Source organism: Fulvia fulva, chromosome 1, assembly GCF_020509005.1.
Source record: "Fulvia fulva chromosome 1, complete sequence".
In the NCBI taxonomy this organism is placed as follows: Eukaryota; Fungi; Ascomycota; class Dothideomycetes; order Mycosphaerellales; family Mycosphaerellaceae; genus Fulvia; species Fulvia fulva.
The window spans coordinates 1121148-1148355 of record NC_063012.1 but is presented as its reverse complement, the minus strand read 5'-3'; positions in this window follow the sequence as shown (position 1 = coordinate 1148355).

The following is a 27208-nucleotide window of genomic DNA, read 5'->3' as shown; positions in this document are numbered from 1 at the left end:
TCAACGAAACAATTCACGATCCTAGTCCACGACATGCCTAAGGAGTTTGACCCAACCAACCAGGGTCACCTACGCGCTCTCCAAGAGGACAACCCGGTCACTCTTAACTCTCCAATCCAGAAGGCGACTTGGCTCCATAGGAAATGGCCAGAAGGCAAGAAGGCCTCGGCGCTAATAGTATGGCTACAAGACGCGAAAGCGGCGGATCTAGCGATAGAACAAGGCCTGGTCTGGCAATACAGCCTCAAGACAGTAGAAAAGCACTCCTCATCCTTTCGTGTCCTCCAATGCTTCAAATGCCAACAGTATGGACACCAAACCTACACGTGCACAAACAAGCAGGCCTGCTCGAACTGTGCAGGAGACCATATGTCTAGGGACTGTACATCGACTACGAGACGGTGCGCGAACTGTCCGGGGCACCACCCATCGTATAGTGCGGAATGCCCACAGCGGAAACTAGCGAAAAACAAGGCAATCACAAACAGAACCGTCGCCCCAAGATTCTACGGCGACCGTGAGGCTAGCCCACACCGGAACCAACTAGCGGCGGTCGGGCACAAGCGCCCTAGGGCCGAGAACGATGTAAAGGATGCGCAGCCTAGGGCGTACGGGAGGCCACGTGCTCTGCTAGCTGCGGCGAGGGAATCTAACCAGGCCCGGCTCCCCTTTAGTACACAGCCGATAGGCGTAGACCAGGACGCACAGGGCAGTAGGACACAGGACGATACAGAGGAAATGATTGTCGATGCCGATGACTAGCCTCGACACGCTTAACATCATCCAGTATAACGTCAACCATAGCAAGGATATAGTCCAGAACCATTTCCTACACGAGGCGGACCCGCGCGTCCACCACGTCCTTGCAATCCAGGAGCCATGGATTAACCCGCACCATAAGAGACCAACGACCTGCAAGTCACCAGGCTACACGACATGCCTACGAGGCGACGGCAGACCCCGCACGTGCTTCTATGTCAGCAAGGACATACTAGAATCCGACTGGGAGGTAGTGTACTACGCAGACGAAGAAGGCGGGGGCGATATTACCTCCCTCCACGTGGGTAGCACCTGGATACACAACCTATACATGCAACCGCCAGCCTCGAGGTCTAGCCGCGACCTAGGGGTCTGCAGACACCTAGACAGTGCGCTCAAGAGACAAGGGTGCCACATCGTAGTAGGAGACTTCAACATACACCACCCTTCCTGGGAAAGCCTTATGCAGCCGCACCCTATAGCCGACGAAGTACTCGACTTGATGGCGAGCAACGCAATTGCCCTCAATACCCCGAAGGACCTGGGCACCTGGAAGAGAGGGGGACTCCAAGGCACGATCGACCTCTCCTGGATCTCAGATAGCCACTACCACACGGTAACCTACTGTGGGATCGAACATGAACTCGAGGCGTCGTCAGACCACATGCCAGTCAGGACCTCTATTGCGACACAGATACAACGCACACCAGCGAGAACCCCTAAGCCAAACTGGGGAAAGGCCCACTGGGCCAACATCCAGGCGTACCTCGATGACTCCAAGAGGCTAGTCCAGATCGCGCAGCAGCAATACAACAGTAAAGACGAGATAGACGAAGCAGTCCAGGGGTTGACAGACGAAATAAGAAAAGCGACCTCACTTCACGTTCCGCTTGCCCAACCAACGACATGGTCCAAACCATACTGGACGCCGGAGTGCACTGCGGTAGTAAGAGAAGCAAGGAGAGCCCGCCGGGTGTGGACGAGCAGCCATAGCGAGGAGGCCTGGAACGTATACAGGGAGGCATGCCAACAGAAGAAAGCCATAATACGGAGGGAGAAAGCAGTCGGCTGGAGGGCCACAGTGGAAGAAATCGCCGGCAAGCCAGAGAGGATGTGGAAGCTAGCGAAATGGGCCCGACAGGACCCTACACAGGGCCCCTCCTTCTCTATCCCAGCGCTACAATCGCCTAGTGGCCCGGTTAGCGACCCCGAGGCCAAGGCGCGTCTACTGGCTAGCAAGTTCTTCCCACCCCCAGTCGAGGCTGATCTAAGCGACATAAACAGCTCTACTCCCCTAGCCCCTAGCATCGCGGTCCAACAGGAGGTGTCCGAGGGAGAAGTTACCGCTGTGCTGAGGAAGTTGCCGGCGAAGAAAGCCCCGGGGCCGGATGGGATCCCAAACGAGCTACTAAAGAAGTGTAGAGATCAACTAGCCCCAGCAGTTGCAGCGATCTTCAACGCCTGCCTACAGACCGGATACCACCCGATAGCTTTTAAACAATCGACGACAGTGGTCCTACGCAAGCCGCAGAAGGAAGACTATACGCAGGTGAAGTCGTACCGCCCAATTGCGCTCCTTAACACTCTTGGGAAGGCGCTTGAGAAGCTGGTTGCAACGAGACTCTCCGAGGCGGCAGAGGAACACTCCCTACTCCCGGACACCCAGATGGGTGCGCGCCCACAGCGATCGACGCTATCCGCGATGGAACTTATCACCTCTCAGGTAAAGGCCATCTGGTATAAGAATAGGGACAAGGTGGCTTCCTTACTTAGCCTAGACATATCGGGAGCCTTCGACTACGTGTCACACCCGCGGCTTCTCTACATCCTAAGGTCGAAAGGACTCCCTGAGTGGCTTGTCAACTTCGTACGGTCCTACCTCCAAAACCGCAGTACGTCGATCCTGGTCGGCCAGTACAGAAGCCCATTTCAAGCAGTCCACACTGGAATCCCGCAAGGCTCAACGCTAGCACCTATTCTGTTCCTCTTCTTTATGGCGACGCTGCTCCCAGCCCTAGAATCCCAGAACACCGCTGCGAGCGGCTTCGTAGACGACACAAACATCCTAGCGTGGTCTTCCTCGACTGAGGAGAACTGTAGGCTACTAGAAGAGAAGCACAAGATCTGCGAGGACTGGGCTAGGAGGCACGGGGCTCGGTTTGCCCCAGAAAAGTACAATCTGATACACTTTACGCGCCGGCCACGGTTCCACAATATGCAAGCTTCTATCCAGATACAGGGGCACACGACTAACCCGGCAAATCAGCTCAGGATCCTCGGACTATGGGTGGACCCGGCGCTACGGTGGAGGAAGCACGTACAGGCAATATTACGGAAAGCTGAACAGAATATGGCATCATGCCAGAGGCTCACTGCGTCCACATGGGGGGCGGACTTCCGGCAGTCACGACTTCTATATACGGCTATTGTACGGCCAGTCCTTACCTATGGCAGCCAAGTGTGGTCCTTAGGCGAGAGGGCCTGCCCATCGAAGGGACTCGTCGCGCCGCTAGCGAAGATCCAAAACCAATGCCTAAGGAAGGTCACCGGGGCATATAAGTCGACACCAACGAGGATGCTTGAGCACGAGACCGCTATACCGCCGATCGACCTATACATCCAGGGACTACGGACCTCCTACTTAGGCAAGTCGGCACAGTACCCAGTACAGAAGGTCATCGCCAGTGCAGTCGCAAGGGCCCGCGAATCAGTACCAGCGCATAAGGGCATTCGACCCGGAAACGAGCCGAACTACCGGGCAAGGGACGAACAGCTAGCAACACAATGGGAAGGTGAGAAATCGTTTGTAGAGCAACTATGGAAAGAGAGGTGGAACAACCAGGTTGTAGGGCATAGTGGACGCCCTCAGCCAGCGGGACAACCTAAGGAATGGTCAGCTACAAAATCCGCGGTCAAGCACCCCCCGAAGCTCATCCACTACCGCCTTACGAGGGCACAGAGTAGCATAGCAACCCAACTGCGAAGCGAACACATCGGCCTCCAGGGGTACCTATCATGGAGGAAGGTCCCAGGATACACGAATACTAGCTGCCCCTGCGGCTATCGCTCCCAGAACGTACGGCACGCACTCCTCGTCTGTCCGAGGTGGTCGCTAGGAAGGGGGGAGTGGATGGCAAAGGCGAGGAACCGGACGATTGGGGCACTTCTTAACAACGCTGAAGACCTACGGCGCATTACGAACTGGATACTAGAGAAGGGCTGGCTAGAACAGTACCGCCTAGTAGGAGCAGTGCAGGAAGAGAGGACACGACGCAGCGCGACGAGACCGGCTAGGAGCGGGGGCTAACGGGGTAGTGACATGGACTACGTACGTTCAGAGGGAAAGCTAATCTAGACAAGGAGTAGTCGGGGGCGGGAAGGGTTTTCACCTATTCGGGTTTCCCTTTGTACATAACAATAGATATATACCTGCATAGGCCGGATAGGGTCCTAGAACAGGGGAATGACAAATCTATCTATCTATCTATCTATTTATTCGCGTACTTGGCTTACGACGCTTATACTATCTCTATCGAGTCTCTTAGTTTATAGCAAAGCTCCGTTATACGCTATACGAAGGCATTTACTAATTCCGCGTCTAGGCGTTATTTATATAGGAGTAGCTATATAGGTAGGTTAAGCTCTATATCCGCGTATCTCGGATTCTTACTAATGTTAGCTATAAAGAGGCTTATACTAGTCGTTTTAGAGACATAGTTATTAGCTATAAATTCTACGAGCGGTAACTAGTCCGGCTAGTTATCTTGTATATAGCTAATAAACACGCGTAGATATTGCTCTATTATCTTATTCGTATTCTCGCTCTATCTATCGGTCTTAGGATAATACCCGGTAGAGATCTTACGCCTAATCTATAGTAGTTTATAAAGGCGTCCCTAAAGGCTAAAATCTATTAAGGTCCGCGGTCCGATATAATCGTCTTTAGTAATCCGTAGCGTAAGAAGATGTACTTAATATAGACGTAGGCGATATATTTAGCTGTCATTTCGAGAACTAGAATATAGTAGCGCTCCTTACCTAGTCTATTAGTCACCGTAAGCGCATTCTCGTACTATTGACCGTCGGCCGTACACTTCGCTCTAGGCGAGTCGATAACGAAGTCTATAGCGACATTATCCTAAGTATCGAAGGGGATAGGTAGTAGGGCCAAAAGTCCGTGCTATAGTTCGTTAATACTACGGCTATTACGACATATCCGGTAGGCGCGTACGAAAGATCTAATAAAACGGGTCATCCTTAGCTATATATAATATCGTAATACGAGCCTACTCGTAGTAGTCTTGCCTAGGTGTCCGGCTACCGGTATATCGTAAAAGGCTTTAACTATACGTATATAGATAGTGTTCTCCTTATCCTCTATAGGTAGAACGAAGAGGCTATACCCGCTATATCGGTTCTTAATATATATTATGCCGTCGACTAGTATTACGTACTTGTCGTCTATCTTGTTCTTTCGGAGTAGTTTTACTAGTTCTCCTACCGCGAGTTAGGTAGTAGCTTCGACTACGTTATCTTGTTCGTATAGCTTACTAATATCTACTACTAGGGCTTCGTCTATAACTACTCCTTCTACTCCGGATACGGATAGTCTTAGGATCTAGCTTACGCTAACCGATAGGAAGTGTTCTAGTTTCAGTAGTACCCTATCCTACTAAGTATAACGCGGATCTAACTTGTTATATAAGATAGTATCTTAGGAACGTCGAGTAAGGCTGTCTAGCTTCGCTCCTTATACTCCTAGTCGGTATACGATCTTAAAGAAGAACTGTAATAAGAACTCGGCCTACCTAGCTTAGCGTCTGTTTAGCTACTTAGATGTTATAAAGTATTCTAAGTTCTTATAGTCGCTATAGACGAGTATAGGGTAGCCGCTTAGGTTAGTAAAGTTCTCGAAGTCTAGTTTATCGATATCGCCGGCTATTAGCTCTAGCTTCTATTCCTTAAACGCCTTAACGATCGCGAGTAACTCCTTGTCGTAGATGTCGTAGTTATACTCCTACGGGCTCATCTTTTTCGATAGGTATACGATAGGGCGGAGGATGTTATCCTCGTTATATTACGATAGGACTACTACGGTCATAAAGTCGCTTACGTTAGTCTCTAAGACGGTACGTCTCCCGGGGATAAATATCGCTAGTACTGTTCCCTTAGCGTCGGTAAATACTTACTTTAGTCCTTCGAACGTATTCTAATATTCGTTTGTCTAGTACTAGGGGTTGTCCTTCTTAGTTAGCTTTACTATAGGTAGAACTATCTTGCTATAGTCCCTAATAAACCGTCGATAGAAGCCTAAGAATCTATTAAATATAAGGATGTCCTTTACGTTAGTAGGAGTCCCCTATTTACGTATCGCTTATACCTTAGCTAGGTCTATTAATACGCCGTCCTTGCCGATAATTAATCCGAGGTACTTAGTAGACTAAGTGTAGAACTCGTATTTAGAGATATCGAGCTAAAGGCCTACTCTACCGTACTTATAGAGCACCTTCTTTATATACTCGATATATTCTTTAAGCGTATCGCTAAAGATTAGGATGTCGTCGAGGTACGCGGACGTAAAGTCGTTAAGGAACTCTCTTAGGGTATTGTTAATATACGATTGAAATGTCCCGGGTATATTATATAGTCCAAACGGTATTACTAAGCACTCGAACTAGCTATACCGTATTATAAACGCCGTGAGCCATTCCGACCCTTCCGCTATACGTATACGGTTAAAGGCGGCGATAATATCTAGCTTAGTAAAGTACTTCTTCCCTATAACACGGTTGAGTATGTCCTATATTAGGGGTATAGGATACCTAGATTTTATCGTACGTTCGTTTACCTATCTATAGTCGATATAAACTCTAAGTCCTCCGCTAGGTTTCTTAACGATAAGTATAGGTAAAGATACGTCTGCCCTTCCTTCGTATCTACGGATGCCCTTCTAGGCTAATTGTTCTTAGACCTAATAAGCTATTACCTCGTCCTCTTAGTTTAATATACGGTAAGGTCGGCTAAAGGGCGGAGTCGCGCTAGGCTTTAGCTTGATCTTATAGTCGATACCTAGCCTATACGGTAGGAGCTCCTTCGTATCTTACTTAGAAAAGACGTATATAAACTCGTAATAGATAGGTAGGAGGTGATCCCTCGGATCGATTGTCTCCTCCTTTTTCTTTATAAACTTGTTAATATTAGACTATACGTATATCTTATAAGCGGATAGTGTCGGGCTAGTACGCTACGCTACTAGTACGAACGCCGCTACTCGAGTATCTAGTCGTTCGATAGTCTTGTTATCGGATAGTATCCTATAGCTAGTATCGGGCCTATAAGCTACTACCTTACGTATATTCCGAGCACTTATAGTATAAGCTATTAAAGGGTCCGTTACGCGGAGATCCCCTAGTTACTATTGTTCGTTCTTATCGAAAATGAACATTATATATACTTTAGCTCCCTTTTACCTAGCTATCCTATCGATAGCCGCTTCGCTAACTTCCTAGATATCGATGTCCGGTAGTATCGGTACGGGCGGCGTCTCGGTCGATGTCTCGGGCTTAGGTCGTTACTTTATAATCACGTCGGAAGTTATAGTCTAGACTAGATCTCCTTTATCGTCTTCTTTAACGGTGGCTTGATATAGTAATCGGGTCTTTAGAGCTACTTCGAAGCTTTGCTTAGTAATTATAGGCTCCTACTTGTCGTTAACACTCTATACCTAGACTAGCTTACCGCTCTATAGGTAATGTTCCTTATAGTACTCCGAGTCGAGGGTTATTATACTAGAGGCAAAGTGGATGCCTAGCTAATATTTATCGTACTAAGGTCTACCTAGCACTATATCGTATTCTAGATAAGTAACCTAGAGCGTTCTCGTTTCTCTATAGCTATTACTAAGCGTGAATTCTATAGTTATACGGTGTTCGATCATTTCTATAGCTATAGACCTATTAGCTAATCCGAGTACTAATGGGTTATTAAGCTTAGTTAAGGGTAGGTTGTGTTTACGCGTATAAGAAGAGTTAATATAATCCGAGTTAGCACCGTTATTAAGGAAAGTCAATGCACATTGCCTATTAGCTACGCCCGGTATTACTAGGTATAAGCTAATAACTAGGTTATATTCTATTTCTACTATCCTAAGAATATATAATAATAGCTTAAGTCCTTCTAGTAGAGGCTCTACTAGTAGTACTTCTCTTAATTCTTCGTATAACTGTTCTTGTTTATATCTACTTACTTCTACGCTTAAGTAGTAGACTACGTATTTCCCGCCGGTAATTCGACGACGTTAGTACCGCTAGCGTTAGTACCTAGACGTATCGGCATTTCGTACTCGAAGAGCTCGTAGGTACGCTACTATAAGCGGTAACCGGGCTTACGGCACTTCTTATAGAGGCTCTCGCGTATATAGCGAGTGTTCTCGGCTTCGTCTAAGGTCTTACTAAGACTACTCTTAAAGGGCTTAGGACGGGTCGACTAGGCCTTACGAGGTAGCTTACCGGGAGCTACGCCTACTAGCTTATCGTCCTTGTCCTTACCGTCCTTCTTATTATTCTTAGGCTTCTTATTACGGGGGTAGAGGCTGTCTAAGATCTTAAAGTCTTTATCGGCTTAATAAAGGTTATCGATTATATCGCTAAGAGAGGTTAGCCGATACGTTAGATACTTATTAAGGTAGCGGACTATTAGCTTACGTTATAGGTAGTCTATCGCGTCTTTACCCTTTAGGCCTAGGATGTTTACGTTCTAGCGCTACTTCGGGTAGAAAGACTAGAAGGTGTCCTTACCGTCTATCTTTAGAGAGTATATACGCTCGCGGGCTCGGCCGATAGGGTTACGGTCACTATAGCGATTAGCGAGCTCTGAAATCAGGTCGTTAATACCCTTATATAACTTCTTATTGCTCGTAAGGACGCTAGAGATAGTAGGAATCTTAGGTCCGACTAACTCCTACGCGTCGCTAGGAGAAGTAAGGAGGTTATAGACAAACTTTAATACTACCTTCTTATTACGGAAGACCGTATAGTCGACGATAGTCTCTAACTCTAAGAGGAACTTCTTAAGAGAGGGTCCTAATAGCTTACTATCGATAGTACCGATAAACTTCTCGGGCTTATTAATACCGCGCTAAGTCTTAAAGGGCTAGCTAAGTTCGGTATCGTACTTAACTAGAGACTTAAAGTCGTATACCTACTTCTTCTTCTTAGAAGAGCGGCGATAAGTACGGGCATCGCTATCCGACTCCGAGTCTTCCTCTAACTCTAAACCTTCGGATAACGGGTCCGAGTCGTTATTATCTATCTTACGAGAGTGTTTCTTACCCTTCTTAGTTGCTCGTCTACCTTCCGCCTTATTATCCTTACCTCTTAAAGAGTTACGACCGTTCTATAGTACGCGGCGTTATAACATTACGCGAGATAGCGACGAGCGTACCCTAGACCTACTACGATCCTCGAGTTACTTCTTAAGCTCGTCGACCTAGTTTTACTAGGATTGATTTAGCTCCTAGATATCGTTCTAGTAGGTTTGAGCCTCTATCTTATATGTGTTAAGGTCTAATTCAAGTGCCCTAATCTTAGAGTCGTTGTCGTTAAGCTATTATAGGGCTTCCTTAGCTTACTTCTTTAGAGACTTGTTTTGTACTACGAGTACGGCGCTAGAGGAGGGTTTAGGTTAAGCCTTTAGGTTATCGAGTTCCTACTAGACCGTAATAAGCTACTACTTAGCCTAATTCATCTCTACTCGTGCTATGCCTAAGTCCTTCTAATATATATTACGGTGCTTAGTAGCTTCCTCCTTCTTAGTCTTCTATATGTCGCGGTCCTTAACTAATACGTTATACTCGTTACGTATCTACTGTTCGTAGCTCTTCTATTTCCCGAGTTCCTACCCTACCTTGCCTAGTTGTTCGTAAAGGATAGTAGCTATCTATATTACATTCCTATACTCTTACTCGGCGCGGCGTAGGATAAAGTAAATAGCCGCTACTATCTCGGGATCTTATATTAGCCTAACGAGCTAGTTAGCGTCGAGTTAGAGGAAGTTATTAACTAGGATACGGAGGGTTTTCGCGACTTGTTATATTTCTTCTCCTTCGCCTTCCTCGGTCGCGCCGTCGTTATCGTAGTCGACTACCGCTATAGCTATACCGTTAACTTCTTAAATCTCGTCGCCGGTAAGGAGGTCGTATAAGTTGAACTAGGTAGGTAGGTAGGTAACTAGGCGCTATAAGTTCTCGAGTCTCTACTAGATAGCGTCGTCGGTAGCCTACTACTATTCTAAAGTTTGTCCTTAAGTCTATATATTAAATATAGACTCGCGCCGTACTACTAGGCGTATAGCTAGTAGCGAGCCTCGCTATTCTTAGGGTCGTACTATATTAGGTACTACTTAGCCTAAGGTAGTCTCTTATACTACGTCGTACTCTTCTGTCGTACGCCGCGATTTCTTATCGCGGTTATTAATAATCTACGCTCTTATAGATCCCGTCGTAGCTCTTCTACGGATATAGAGACCTAGCTAAGTATAACGGTTTATAATCGTATTAATACAAAGTAGCTAGGTACGTAGGAAAGAGGAGCGCGAGGTACGCCGAGGTTATATATAGCCGAGACGCGCTAGTGACGCGCGGTCACGTGACCCACATACTAGCTGACTATTTACTAGGCCTAGGGCCGTAATATACGATACCTAATCTTAGTACTTCCTCGTATACTATCGCGGTTTCTCTATAATCTCCCGGATATAGCTTCTCGTGTCTCTCTATACGTTAGTAATAATCTATTCGAAGTATTATAAGTAGGTATAAGTACGTAGTCGGGTAAGGTATAAGTCGAATAGATATTCTATCTAAGGGAGGCGCGGAGGGCGCGAGAGTTATATACGGGCGCTAAGCCGCTAGTCGGATTAGTTAGCGGGCGCGAGGTCTAGGTACGTACCCGCGGGTTTAAGTAAATATACGCCGGTACGGTAATAGAACTATAGTAGTAGTAGCGGCGTCTCTAGCTTCCTCGTACGCGCTTACTTAGCGAGCTTCTAGACCTTACTTCGGTCTCCTATAACTTCGCGGACGGCGTGACACTACGTAATATTACCCTAGCGCCTAATAATCCTACCCTTCTTATTATCTAGTCGGCGGTATCGGGCGTATATAGCGTCCTATTTTATCTCGTTCTACTAGCGCCGCGCCGCTACCGTTATACGGACTACGTCTACGTATTCCTACGACTAGGCTAGCGACGCGTACTTCGAGGGTCGGGTATAGGGAGTCTTATCCCGGATTACTCCTACTATATACTATTATAGACTCCTTACCGCCGCGTCGATTTCCCCCTCTAAGTAGAGGGGTACCGGCGGTACGAGGGCCGTTATTCGTTCTTATAGTACCTTATTAATCTCCTTCTAGTCCGCTCTCTTCTACTAAGGCCGTAGTTCTAGGGCTAGTAGCGCCTATAGATATATTACGTCGAACGTCGTACGGATAGCTAGGTAGTCTAGATAGCTAGTATCGAGTTCTAGATCCGTATCGTAGAAGATACTCCGCTAGGCTATCTACTATATTACGAAGGTTAGGTTAATCGTCTAGGTCGTATTTTTCTACTAATACGTAGCCGTACCTACGGGTAGTACTAGGCTAAGGCTAGATACCTCTACTAGACCGATAAGCGCGTCTACGGCGCTATAGGCCGAGAGTACGCTATCGCCTCCCTATCTTAGGTAGTAGAGGTTAAGATCGCCGACTAGGATATATATATTAGCTTCCTCTAAGAGAGCTTCTTAGAACTAGTAGAGGGTAGCCGACTAGCTATTGTCTTCTATCGAGCCCGGTACTAAGTACGGGTTATAGTCGTTATAGATAGCTACTATCTTACCGTCGGTAAGGCGTAGCCGTAGAGAGGCTATATCGCTAGAGTAGCTATAGGTCGTCTACGTTATTATCGCGATTTCTTTACTTACGTAGAAGTAGACCCGCGCTACTAGCTAGTTACCTTAGGGCACTATAAGGTAGTATCTCGGGTCTACGAGTATCGTCTTCTAGCTTATCTACTACTCTTAGATAGCGACTATATAGTACCGGCGGTCGACGACGAGAATTATCTATACGTAGTATCGGCTACGAACCTCTCGTCTTACTACGAGAGAGCTAAGTATTCTTACGCTAGAGCGTCGTAGGCGCGACGGGCGCGTAACGTAGACGAAGCCGCGGCGAATAGAGGACTACTAGTAAAACGGGTATAAAAACTATCCGACGAGCGTATACTCGTGTCGGGAGCGAGTCCCTCTTCTTTTATAAGAAGGGCGCGGAACCGTAGCCTATACGCTCGATAGGACACCTCTAGTATAAGTATAGAATTTTTACCTCCGGAGACCGTAAACCGAGCGGGCTAAGCGACGAACATTAGACGAGCGGACTATAGAATAACAACTAAGCGGACTATACGACGGCGTCGAGTAGACTACGAAACAATCTAGTAAATACTAGCGGGCAATACGGTAGGTAGGTAGACACGTAACGAAGCCTATAAGGGCCTATTAAACACCCGGTATAGGAACGAGGGTTTTACCTAAGGTACTACCTATCCCGCTATATAACGTACCTAGTCTAATATAGTAGATCACGACGAGGAAAAGACGATAGCCTAAGTAAGGAAAAGACGGCTATTAGGACGGGGAAAAGACGTATAATACAAGTAGATTAGTTCTATAATTAGAGAGGATCGAGGGTAGGGTAATAAGGAACTTTATATTAGTTAGTAGGTAGAAACGTAAGGAGTACGCTACCCGGCGTAGTATGTGCCCCGAGCAAACCTACGAGGTATAGACGGCCGCTTTCTAGAGATAGGCTACGGTAACGTAAAGGGCGTTAAAACCTAGGGCGTAGTATATACTAGTAGCGACGGCTAATACTATCTATATAGCCCGAGAGGACGGATACGTATATCGGTCAATAGAGAGTACTAAAGGCCTTAGGCCTATAGAGGTAGATATTGGCTTAAGGAGCAAATAGGGAGGGAGGGCGTAGAGGGAAGCTTTTGCTCCGGGCTAACCTCTCGAAACGAGGCTATACGGTAGTACTAGATAAGTAGGAAAGCGCGGTTAAGACTTGTTACCTTATCTCGTAGCTAGCTTACTAAATACGATTCCTTCCTTGCCTTATAGCAGTGGAGCTAATTATAGAACAGATCAGACACATCTGGCACTATAGCAACAATAGAGTAGCATCACTGCTCTCACTTGACATATTAGGAGCCCGACAACGTCTCCTACACTAGGCTCATCCACATCCTAAGACAGAAGCCTATCCTAACATAGATCGTCACATTTGTGCAATCATTCCTCCAAAACAGAACAACCCAAATCCTCCTTAGAACCTATAAGGCCCCACAGACACCAATAGCACGCACAGGGATCCTACAAGGATCCACACTCTCGCCAATCCTCTTCCTCCTCTTTGTGGGAGACCTAATGCCACTCCTGGAGACAACAAACACTACAGCATCAGGACTTGTAGATGACACAAACATCCTAGCATGGTCAGACTCCACAGAACACAACTGCAACCTCATCGAGGAAAGACATAAACAGTGCGAGAAATGGGCAAGGGAACACGGGGCAAAATTTGCACCAGACAAGTACCAGCTTATCCACTTCAGCAGGGCAAAGACAAAACACAATTTGCAGGCAACAGTACAGATCCAGGGCTTTGAAACTCACCCTACACAGGAACTCAGGGTCCTAGGGATATGGCTGGACCCAAAGCTTAGCTAGGGTCCACAGGTGAAGAAGGCTCAGGCAAGAGCAGACACAAACAGACAGTCTATAGAAAGGCTTACAGCCTCCACATAGGGCGCAACCTTCTCTAAGGCAAGGATCATGTACAAGGCTATTGTCAAACCTGCAATGATGTATAGAGCAGCAGTCTGGGCAGCAGCAAAGCACACCCCAAAGAGGATTGAGGAACCCCTTAACAGAGCCCAAGCAGCCTGCCTGAAGAGAGTACTTGGGGCCTACAAGTCAACTCCCTACAAGACATTGGAAATGGAGTCAGGAACTGCTCCTATCAAAGAATACCTCTAAGGCCTAAGGAGCCAATATGCAGGCAGGACATCTGCATACCAAGTACAGGGAGCCATCCAAGCAGCCACACTGAAGATCAGAACCCAATGTACAAGGAAGAGGAGACCCAACAGGCCACACATGATCCCACAAAAGGAAAGAGACCTTGCAACATTTCAAGAGATCACGGCAGCCCTTGAACAAGGGGAGGCCCACAGAGGCCAAGCCAGCTCAAGAGACAAAGACAAGAAGAAACAAAGCCAAGCTGAGCAAATTGCAGGATACCTCTGGGAAAAAAACTGGAGCCAACAGCACGTAAGACCAGGGGCCCCACTAGCAGCAAGAACATTTGGAAGGTACAACTACCACATCTACAAGGACCTGAAGAGGGCAGAAGCAAGTATAGCCATCCAGATCCGTTCTGAGCACATTGGGCTTAGGGCATACTTGCATCAAAGAAGAGTCCGAGGACATGAATCCAAGAGCTGCCTATGTGGCTACCTGTCCCAGAACCCGGAGCACATGGTCCTAGTCTGTAAGGAGTGGGTCAGAGGGAGGAGTCTATGGAGAGCAAAGGCAAGAGATAGGAAGTACCAAGCCATTATCAAGAACAAACGAGACATACAAAGGGTAACAAGGTGGATCCTGTCGGAGAACTACCTTGAACAGTTCTCTCTTGCAGTGGAAACAGAGAGATGGATTGAGAAGAGGGAGGAAGAGAAAAAGGAGGAGGAGATAAGGAGGAGGAGATAAGGAGGAGGATAGAGGAACAGGGAATAAAGAGGAGGACAGAACTAGGGCCGCGGGCAAGGTAGTCACAGGGTAATAACCATGACACTAGCGCACCCTAAAGGGAGGAAAACGGGAAGAACAAGAGGAGGACAAATCTAAGGAGAGGGAGAGGAGGTTTTTACCCGTTACTCGGGTTTCCTACCTATATAAATATACTCTATAGCGAGAGACCTATATAGGCCAAGAGGCACTAAAATAGGCAAATGAATAATCTATCTATCTATATAGTACCGGCTAGGGTATAGTAGGCTAAGGAGTAGCTTCTAGGCCTTGTCCTTACTCTTATTAGCGTTATACTATACAATAGTTAGCTAGGTAAGCGTACTATATATAGTTAGACTATTATATTAGCTATAGTTTCCTATTCTACCTCCGTAGGTTTACTACTATATTATCGTCCTCGTCGCCCTCGCCCTCGCCTTCGCTATCCTATCGCGGGGCCGGCGTCGCTAGCGTAGCTACCGGTAAGGGCGCGCTACCTCCGTAAGGGCGGAATATCGTCGTATCGAGGCGCGTCTAGCCGAGGCCCTAGGCCCGGGGGTCGGTAAGCGCTAGTCGACCCGCTCCGTATATTAAGCGTCTATCGATATTCGGCCGCCTCTTCTTACTCCTATATATAACCGGCTAGAAGCCGTCGGCGTCGACTCTTAGACGGTATAGTACTATCGCTATCGCTATTCCTCCTCTTTCCTAGCGTATACCTAGGCGCGCTCCTACCGCCTATTCCGCTATCTACCTCTTTACTCTATATCCGCCTATCTACGCCTTATAGTCCCCGCCGTAGTTAGCGTACTTACTTATCTTAGATTAGGGGTATTTACGGGTATTATATACCTTTACGTAGTAGCCGTAGTAGGTCTCCTACCGATAATACTTTATAGTATACCCGAATCCCTAGTACCGGAAGTACTAGGTTACTATATAGGTATAGTCGTACTTTTTAACGTAGTAGTACGAGTAGGCTAGGACTAGTCCCTTTTCTATAGCCTAGATCCTCTAACTATTATACTTAAACGGGAGTACGAGCGACGAGTATTTCCGCTCTATTCGTTCCGGCTTCTTTAGCTAGTACGCCCGGGTAATAACGAGGCCTAGGATAGTAGCCTAGTTATCCTTTACGATAGCCTCTCCTATCGCTACCGGGCTAGTCTCTACTAGGAAGGTATTAACTCGGACACCGTATATAAGGGCCTAGTATACTAGCACGACCGGCGCTACGCTCTTCGCGTTTAGTACCTCGACCGCCTAGGCTACGCTCTATAGTAGCGTCGGTCTCCCCGCTATAGTTACGAGCGTATATCGTACGTCTCTACTCTTTAGCTTCTAGGCTATAATAATGTCTTATTTACTAGCCTAGCGCGCCTACTCTACGAGGCGTTAGTATAATAGTACCGCTACCCGCTCTCTTTCTTTAGGATTGTCTATATATATCGTGACCTCGCGCTAAACTAGCCTAACGCGGTACGTTAGTCACTCTACGGCTACTATAGCCGCTTAGGTATATATCGCCGGCCTAGCTCTTCCTAGCGCCTAGATCTCCCGTAGGAGGTCCGCGTTCGTCACTTCCTTTACTAGCGCTAGCGCCTTCGTCGCCCGTAGTAGCTCCTAGATCGCTTTAGCTAAGCTCTCGAGGAGGCTACGGATCGCGCGTTCGTAGGGTAGATTAGCGCTTACGAGGGTAGCTATAATTTCGTATATAATCGCGGTATATTCTACCGTATCTATACCGTGTTTCGTATACTAGTTCTTCTAGTTAGTAGCTTATAGTTATTATAGTCGTTATAGTATATATATATATTATTTATTAAGCTATTATAGTGCCTCCTAGCCTATATAGCTATTCTACGTACTTCTGTCTTTCGAAGGGGAAACCGCTCGCGGTAAAAACCCCTCTCCTCTCCTATACTACTATTGTCCGTTATTTGCCTTCCTACTTTCCTTATAGAGGGTATACTAGTATAATAGGCCTACCCTAATAACTACCTTGTCTACATCCCCTTAGTCTCCCTCCTCTTCTCTATCTACTCCTCCGTCTCGTTAGCTAGTTTAAACTAGGTAAGGTATCCTTATCTAAGGACCGAACGTACTATCCTCTATACGTCGCTCTTATTCGTAACGATCGACTAGTAGTCGCGTCTAGCTGCTCTCGCTCTCTATATACTCCGCCCTTCTACCTACTATAGGCACCGTTCGACTATATATTCCGGGTTCTACGACGGGTAGCTATACTCGTACGCTAGGTTATCTATGTCTAGGACGTTCCTCCTATACAAGTAAGCCCGAAGCCCGATATATTCGGACCGGATTTAGATTATTACGCTTGTTTCTGCCCTTATAAGGTCGCGGTATAGGAGGTAGTTATGTCTCTAGAAGGTTCGTAGAGCTAGGGGGCCTATTTTCGCTAGCGGGTTACTATTCTATTCCTATTCCTATAGGTAGCCGGCTACCTACTCTACGAGGCTCTAGGGCTTTCCCTTATTCCCCTTCCTTTCCCGGGTTCTTCGTCCCTCCTCCTCCCTCGCTAGCTACTCCGGCGTTCCTTATATTTTCCTAAAATCCCGTAAGTCGTCCCGCTTCTAATACCTCCTTACGTACGGTCCTATATATAGCCGGCTATATCTCTATACGATTTGTACTATCTTATCGTAGATAGTTTACTATACTAGGTACCCTATCGTCTTCGCCGTATATTAGATCCTTATCCCTTAGATATAGTAACGGATAGGTAGTATCCCGGTCTCTATCTCGGCTACTCTCGTCGGTATAGTCTTATACGCTCCGAGAATTCTTCTTAAGTTACCTACTTAGATTCGATTAAGAGGCTATTCGATCCGTCGCGGTACTAGCTTATCGACTCCCCCGTGCCCTAGATTTATACCCCGTAAAGTATCGCTAGTTAAACGATTACTTTATATATTATTCTTGCTTTATCGAAGGTCGCCCCCTACGTTGACTTAGTAAGACGTGTTATTAATTCCTCGTTTACTTGTACTCTATTCTAGGCCTTCTTAATCTATAGGTTCTAGCTTAGCTTTAGGTCTAGCTAGATTCCTAGTACTCGGAGTTCGGGGGAGGGCTTCGTCTCGTATCCCTAGATTATTATAGTTGCCTATATATTATAGTAGGTCCTCGCTTTACTAAAGTAGATTAGCTAGTATTTCTCTAGGGTAAAACGGACGCCGTAGCGTCTAGCCTAGTCCTCGTATACTCTATATCTCTCCGTAAGTAGTCTATAGTTTTCCTCCGTTATCGCGGACTAGGCTAGGATATTTATATCGTCTACGAAGCCTAACGCTAAAGTCTAAGGGGACGTAAGTAAGGGGATAAGGTCGGCTATAAAGATTAGGAATAGGATCGGGGATAGCGTAGATCCTTAGGGGATTCCGGTCTCTACGTATATCCTATCGGATTTATACCTCCTAAGGACTATTCTCGTAGTCCTCTCTTTAAGGAAGGAGTATATAAATTTCGTAGCCTATACGGGGACTCCCTTCTATCGGAGTATATAGAGGAGTCTTTCGTAGGAGACGTTATTAAATACTCCGGAGATGTCTAGGTAAGGAAGGAATCGTATTTAGTAAGCTAGCTACGAGATAAGGTAATAAGTCTTAACCGCGCTTTCCTACTTATCTAGTACTACCGTATAGCCTCGTTTTAAGAGGTTAGCCCGGAGTAAAAGCTTCCCTCTACGCTCTCCCTCCCTCCCTATTTACTCCTTAAGCTAATATCTACCTCTATAGGCCTAAGCCCTTTAGTACTCTCTATTAACCGATATACGTATCTATTATAGTCTCCCTATAGATTATATAGAAGGTAGGGACAGAAGAGCCTTAGAGTGCTTAGAAGTCGTTAAGAAGTGAAAGTCTAGCTTAGTATATAAGCGCTAAGAATTATATACCCCGTAACATTTACTACGGGACCTAGCCCTCTAAATTTACTACTCTACTAAACCTTAACAGATTCACTTCGGCTCGTAGCTATATAACTTACGGAACTCCCGCGAGCACCCGCGACTACGCTAGACCCTAGAAGAAGCACGTAGAAGACTCGGAACGTAGGGCAGGTTAGAATAAGGTTTTAAGTAAAGCTACTAAGCGCGGCTTCGTATAGGTTAGCCCTATTAATACGGGGACACGTACTCGCGAGGGTCGCGTATAAGTATCCGGCCTTCCCTAGGCCTCTCTTACTTTCTTCGTCTTTCGTTTTGTATAGTAATTATACTATACCCTTTGTATCTATACTTCGTACCTATATTCTCGCCTTTACTCTTATATCTTATAGGCTAGGCTCTCGCCCTAATATTACGAAAGACTAATAAACTATTAACTACTCGAGTTATCCTTATAGGTAACTACGCTACCGATGAAGGTATTAACCTCGATAACTAAGATACCCTATTCCACTTTAGTAAGTAGGCTAATATCTCCTTCTCGAACGCCGCTACCTTCGGTACCTAGGTAAACGCTAACCCCGATACCGCCTACGCTCTTATTAACCGTACCGTCTCCTCTTTCCGCGAGACCGCCTAGTAGGTCGAGCAAGTAAACAACTAAGTAATATACCTTTAAGGTATTATAAACACCTTCTAGAACCTCGTACCGTACGCCGACGATAACCGCCGCTAGTACTTCTCTAAGAAGGTTAATAACCTAGACGAGTTCGACGGTAATAAGAGCAAGTTCGAGGCATTTAAGACATAGCTCACTATTAAGCTATTAGCCAATACCGACCACTTTCCGTAAGAGAAGGATAAGGTTACGTACGTCTTCTCCCTCCTTTAGGGAGACGCCGCGGCTTAGGTATAATACTATATCGATAACGGTACGTAGACTATCGGCTACCCGGACGTCCTTACCTTAATATAGGACCTCCGTACTACCTTTAGTGATCTAGACCGTAGAGCTACCGCCTAGAACGCTATCTATAACCTCCTCTAGAAGAACAAGAGCTTCGCCGAGTACCTCGCGGCCTTTAACCGCGACATCGGGTTTACCGGCTATAACTAAGAGACTAAGAAGAGCACTCTCCACCGTAGCTTATTAGTAGAGCTTCTTCGAGCCCTCGAGGATTAGGACGTCGGTACTATAAGCTTCCGTAAGCTCGTCGAGACCTACTAGCGCCTCGACTCTAATATAAAATATACCGCCTCTCTCCTCGCTTCCCGTTCTTAAGGTCGTTAGCCTCGTAGTCCCGGAAGCTACTTCGCTACTCTACTAGGCGCCGCCGCTCCTACGGCTCTCCCTCCCGTCTCTATAGGTAATGCTATAGATCTTAGCGCTAGTACCGCCGTCCCTCGAGTCTAGGGCCTCGTTAACGGTAAGCTTACTCCCGAAGAGAAGCTTCGCCGTCGCTAGGCCGGACTCTATACCTACTACGGCGGTCTAGGCTATATCGTAGTTAACTATCCGTAGCTCGCTACCCGTAACGCCCGTAACCCGGTTCGCGGCGCTATCGGCGCTATCGAGCCTACTCCTACTACTTCCGCTAAGTAGGGAAAAGCCTAGGTCTTCCTTATCGACGCGGTAAAGACTAAGAATAACGTTTACCGAAAGTAAAGAGAGGAAAGAAGTTAAGGATCAATATAGTATAGCTAGACCTATATAACGAGACGGGTAAGGACTACGCTTATAAACCGTTCGTCGTAAATATAAATATCGGCTTAAAGAAACTCTCTTCTTCCAATCTTACTCTTATAGACACTAGCGTACTAGGCGAGTCTTTTATAGACTATAAACTCGCGACCTCTCTTAACCTCGAACCCTAGGAACTAAAGTACCCTCGTACCCTTAAACTCTTTAACGGCACGGAGACTACTACTAGTAAGATTACTTATATTATATATACGTTAATCACTCTCGGAGGAAAGCGTATATCGATTACTAGCTTCCTTACGTCCCTACCGTATTAGAAGTTTATCCTCGGCCTCCCCTAGTTTAGACGATACTAGCCTATTATCGACAAGACTTCCCTTACTATTAGTTTCCCTCTAGAAGCTCCTCCGGCGCCTCCGCCTTCTCCGCCGCCTTAGCGCGGTCCTAAGTATACTAAGATCTTCTAGGTAAACGCCGCTACCTTTACTACTACTACTAAGTAGCCTAAAGCTTAAGTCTTCGCCGCCTCCCTCCGTAATATCGATATCGCCCTCGAGAAGCTCGATAAGAAGCGTATACCTACCGACCCTACTACGAAGGTCCCTCCTTAGGCACACTACATTCTCTACGTATTCGATACTAAAGCCGTAGACGAGCTGCCTCCTTATCGCTCTTACGACTATAAGATTAAGCTAGAAGAAGGTGTAGAGGTACCGTTCGGACCGCTATATTCTATATCCCGAGAAGAGCTTATTGTCCTTAAGAGATACCTCGAAGAAAACCTAAAGAAGGGGTTTATTCGAGCGAGCCGTTCTAGCGCTAGTAGTCCCGTTATATTCGTTAAGAAGCCCGGCGGTAGCCTACGCTTCTACGTAGACTACCGAGGCTTAAACGCTATTATAAAGAAGAACCGCTACCTAATACCGTTAATTTAGGAGACGCTCGAACGCCTCTCTAAGGCCAAGTACTTTACTAAGCTCGATATTATCGCTACGTTTAACAAGTTACAAATAGTAGAAGGATACGAGTATCTTATAGCCTTCCGTACTCGCTACGGGCTATTCGAGTCGCTCGTTATACCCTTCGGCGTTTATAACGGGCCTAGTACCTTCTAGAACTTTATTAACGATATCCTTTAGGAGTTCCTCGATTAGTTCTACACTACCTATATCGACGACATCCTAGTCTATAGCGAGACTAAAGAGGAGCACCGCGAGCACGTCTATAAGGTCCTTTAGAAGCTCGTAGACGCCGGTTTATAGCTCGACATCGATAAGTACGAGTTTAAGAAGACTAAAGTTAAGTTCCTTAGTTTAATTATTACCGTAGACGGTATTAAGATAGACTAAGAGAAGATCGACGCTATCGTCGAATAGGATACTCCTACGAACCTTAAGGAGGTCTAGGGTTTTCTAGGCTTTACTAACTTCTACCGCCGCTTTATCTACGTATTCTCGGGCGTAGTACGCCCTTTAACAAAGCTTACGCGTAAGGGTAAGAAGTTTGCCTAGACTAACGAATACTAGGAAGCTTTTGACTTACTTAAAGCGAAGTTTATTAAGAACCCGCTTCTATAGCACTTCGATTTCGAACTAGAGACCCGTATAGAGACTAACGTATCCGACGGCGTAGTAGGCGGTGTCCTACTATAACGCCGCTCGCCTAAATCTCCCTAGCTACCTATCGCCTTCCTCTCTAAGAAGATAACCGCTACGGAGTATAACTACGAGATCTACGATAAGGAGCTTCTCGCTATCGTTAAAGCTTTTAAAGAGTAGCGCCCCGAGCTCGAAGGCTCTACTATACCCGTCTAAGTAAGCTCCGACTATAAGAACCTCGTCTACTTTATAAAGAGCAAGCTGCTTAATCGTCGCTAGGCCCGCTAGAGCGAGTTCCTCTCCCGGTTTAACTTTATAATCTCGTATACGCCCGGTAAGGCTAACTCGATAGCCGACGCCCTTACCCGCCGCCCTAGTAACTCTCTAGTTGATCGAAGAGGGGGCTAGTAAATCGTAGAGCAATAAGTCATTAAAGAGTATAACCTCTCTTCCGAGCTTCGAGAGTACCTATCGAACGGCTAGCCTACGCTCGCCGCTTCCTTTGCTACTCTCGTGCTCGCTCCTACCTACCTTAACGAGAGTAACAATAGATCCGAGCCTAAAGAATACGCCTCGGACGCTAAGGACTTGAACGACGATAAAGAGGGCTTAATAATGACCGACGGCTTATCCGAATTAGACTTTAAGGGGTTTAATAATAAGGAGCAACCTAAGGGCATTATAGTACGAGTACGAATAGCGTACGATACCGACCTAGACGCCTAAGAGTTAGTTTAGGCCCTTAAATCTAGCGCGAGGACATTCCTAGGCTTCTCGCTATCTAAGTACGAGCTCTAGGAAGGTGTTGTCTACTTCCGTAAGAAGCTTTACGTACCGTAGCCTAAAGGCTCTAATATCCAAGCTAAGATTCTTTAAATCGTCTACGACTTCGCCTCTAGGGGTCACCTAGGCGTAGCTAAGACCTATAAGCTCCTTACTAGGTATTACTAGTAGCTATATTTCTAGAAGGACGTCCGCCGCTACGTACTAAACTACGCTACTTATCGAAGAGCTAAAGCTAACCGCTACCGCCTCTACGGTCTCTTATACCCTCTCCTAGCTCCTAATCGTCCGTAGAAGTACATTACTATAGACTTTATTACCGATCTTCCTTACGGTAAGACCTTTAGCGGCGTAAAGGCAAAGGCCCTTCTAGTAATCGTAGACCGTTACTCTAAGGACCGATATATAATCCCGTACTAGAGTATAACCGTAAAGGAGACTACTCGCTTATTCTACGATTTCGTCTAGCGCTTTTAAGGCCTCCCGGATAGCATCACCTCTAATAGAGGCTCCTAGTTCATCTCGTACTTCTAGAAGCGTCTATATACTATCCTAGGCATTAAGTATAACCTCTCGACTAGTTTTTAGCTACAGACCGACGGCTAGACCGAAATTACGAATGCTATCCTCGAATAGGTCCTTCGTTACTTCGTCGACTACTACTAGAAGGATTGGCCTTAGTATCTCCCTACGGTAGAGTTCGCTACTCGTAACTAGGACTCGGAGACTACTAGCTACTCTCCCTTCTATACTACGAGAGGTTACTACCCTCGTATAGGTATAGAACTAGAAGAGCCTCTCCCGTCTACCGAAGACGTAAACGAGTAAGTAGTAGACGAGTTCGCTACTATACTCTTATAGATCTATAAAGAAGTCTACGACGAGATAGTATACGTATAAGCAATCTATAAGGATCAAGCTAATCGTCGTCGCTAGCTAGCTCCCGACTACTAAGTAGGCGATATAGTATACCTTAACTCTAAGAACATTAAGACGGACCGCCTCTCTAAGAAGCTAAGCTAGAAGAACCTAGGTCCTTTTAAGATTACCGAGCGTATTAGTTTATACGCCTACCGTCTAGCTCTTCCTACGAACATAAAGATCTACGACGTCTTCTATCCCGTACGCCTTCGGCCGTCGGCTAAGGACCTATTCCTAAACTAGGACTAAGATATACTAGGTCCTCCCGATAAAGTAGAAGTCGACGAGCCGGTTAACCTACCTTCTAACGACTATACCGTCCGTAAGATCCGGGGAATCCGCGTAGAGCCTAACGACGTTAAAGGGCTACCGCCGATTAAGTATAAAGTCGAATAGTAAGGTTGCCCTAAGTAGGATACCTTATAGGAACCTATCTAATATATTATCTTTAATCGTTAAGCAATCGAAGAATACTACGCCCGCGTAGACGGCCTAGAGGTTAATATCGGTAAGCTTTTCGAATCTAAGCTCTTCGACGGGGCTTACTAATAGTATATCGACTATAATATTAGGCCTAAGCCTAGTACTAAAGCTAAATATCCTCGATATATAGAACTACTACGGCTTCGTAGAAACTTAGCTTTGTTTAGGGGGGCTACTATTATAGTCTCCCTATAGAGTATATAGAAGGTAGGGATAGAAGAGCCTTAGAGTGCTTAGAAGTCGTTAAGAAGTAAAAGTCTAGCTTAGTATATAAGCGCTAAGAATTATATACCCCGTAATATTCACTACGGGACCTAGCCCTCCAAATTTACTACTCTACTAAACCTTAATAGATTCACTTCGGCTCGTAGCTATATAACTTACGGCACTCCCGCGAGCACCCGTAACTACGCTAGACCCTAGAAGAAGTACGTAGAAGACTCGGAACGTAGGGCAGGTTAGAATAAGGTTTTAAGCAAAGCTACTAAGCGCGGCTTCGTATAGGTTAGCCCTATTAATACGGGGACACGTACTCGCGAGGGTCGCGTATAAGTATCCGGCCTTCCCTAGGCCTCTCTTACTTTCTTCGTCTTTCGTTTTGTATAGTAATTATACTATACCCTTTATATCTATACTTCGTACCTATATTCTCGCCTTTACTCTTACATCTTATAGGCTAGGCTCTCGCCCTAATAGTATCCGTCCTCTCGGGCTATATAGACAGTATTAGCCGTCGCTACTAGTATATACTACGCCCTAGGTTTTAACGCCCTTCGCGTTACCGTAGCCTATCTCTAGAAAGCGGCCGTCTATACCTTATAGGTTTGCTCGGGGCATACTCTACGCCGGGTAGCGTACTCCTTACGTTTCTACCTACTAACTAATATAAAGTTCCTTATTACCCTACCCTCGATCCTCCCCGATTATAGAACTAATCTACTTATATTATAACGTGCTTTACTACCGAGCGGGCTATACTACCGAGCGGGCCACTTTTACTAAGAACTATACCACTTCTATAGATATAGCTATATAACTACTATTATAGCGTATATTGTCTTTAAACGAGGCTAAACTGACCTTAGCTGTCTAGGCTACGAAACGCGACGCGATAATCACGAATCGACTTACTATAAAGGTATACGACGCGTCTCGAACTATACTAGGGTATCGATTGAATAGACGACCTCCTCGGGGTAACTACGAGCCTAATTCTTGCTTGTGACAAGGCTTGATTGCAAACCTTGGAGAATGACTTGCTTGTTGATCAGACTGCCTGGAGCGCGTGTTAGATGCGCTGTTTCGACGATGGGCCGCAAACGTACGGAGGAGCTGCTGCGAACATAGCGCGAGTTACTGCGGTGGAGTCATTAGTCGCAGGAGCGCGTTCTGCGAGTGCCTGCTTTGTCTGTCGAAGCTCATCTTCCAGCTCTCGCAGCTTGGCTTGAAGCCTGCTGTGCTGCTTGACACGGCTCATGGTTGTCGTCGTCGTCTGCTATGTATTGTTGATGCGGTTTGGTCGAGGAAGAGGAGAGACATACAAGAAGGAAAGCAGTACTCACGTGAAGTGAAAGGCGAAGTGGCAGGCTTCAAGTGAGATTGCCACGCGCACACCTTGCCGCAGTCTGAGTGAATGAGGGTGTACTTACTTCGAAGCTCACTTTGGCACGTTCGTGTCCCGCAGTGTAGGCAAGACTCGTACAATGAAGTCTACCACTATACTCATTGTGGTAGTAGAAGTGAGACGGCCATGGGCTGTTGATGGAGTTCGTTGCCGCCGAGCGCGTCGACACCTTCGCTACAAGCATCGTGGCTTGAACCTGCCGGTGTGTTGAAGCAATGCGTGGAGCGTAGCACGTATGTGGTATGCTCGTGCGTTGCTGTTTGTCGAACTCGTGATGCCACTCTACTGGATCACAAAAGCAAGTCGTTGCAATGCTAAGAATGGCGATTGATTTTGTCAGCAGCCCATGAAACCACAATTAGACTGAATATCAAGTCGGCCGCAGTGGCATATAACGGCATGTGGTCGATGCGATTAATACTGCGTCCATGTGCTCTCCCAGCCCGTGGCGCGGGTTATCAACTAGATCATCACTGTCGACCAAGTCTATATGGTAAATGACTGCACCAACAAATTAGCGCAAGCGCATTCTTCAGCGGGAATATTGGAGATACTGCGTTCGTCCCGATTATTGATCGCCATTGGCCATCAGCAACGGAAGTATGCGCGCGAGAGTACTCAGCCTAGCAGGTCAAAAGAGCCCGACATTTGTATTACATTAGCTTGCGAAAGTCGCTGCCATGAGTGCAGCTGCATAATGTCACGAACAGGTCGATGGTACGCCTCGTGATGCTCCTGTGATATATTTGGGCCAGCCGGAAGCAATCTCTACATCCAGAGCCGCAAAGCGAACGCTGTTATCGCAACACGTTCATGTGAACAGCCCAGGTGACGTCCAGAACATTCAGGATGTCCCCATCGGATGTATGTCGGTCGTGTCGGTACAGTCGGCGTCTGCGATGAGACGCAGATGTGTGGCGCATTTACCTGGAGCCTGTCGCAAGCAACCCTGTGCACTATGCTGTCATGGTCTCAGCAACCAAGTCCGTCGACGCGAAGTATCTTTGTTGGCGTGTTGGAAAGTAATGGATGCAGTTCTGAAGACAGTTACGGGTGGTCCGACCCAGGGATGGCTCTCTTGAAAATGCGGTTGGCGGTGAGAGCTTCTACATCCCGGCGTGGCTGCACGCGTGTGCACAGTATCACGAGTATGTATGGAGATCAGCACCGGCTTCATGGTCGTGGCGGTTGGACCCGGCCGGCATTCCGCCGTGTCGCTGCCGCGAGAGCAGGCGCTTCTGTCTCACAAAAGATGCACGTCGACTGATGGACATGTCGCGACATGTGGTGGCACTCCAACCTCCTACATGCGCGTTATCACTCATACATTGTAGCACGGAAGCGGCTTCCCGATGGATGCGCCGAGGGAGAAGGAAGGGGCGTCGCGTCGCAAGTTGCTGGTCTGAGCGGCCGAGATTGAGACGTTCTTCATATCGATAGTGGTCGAGGCCGGCGATGCTTTAAACGCCGTCCAACCAGCGGCCAGAGATGGCGAAAAGTCTTCGACGCTCGTATCACATACCGGTAGCCTGCAATGAGAGCGCAATCTCACCCTCCTCAAGGCGTGAGCGAAGTGGGGTGTGCAGGTTGGC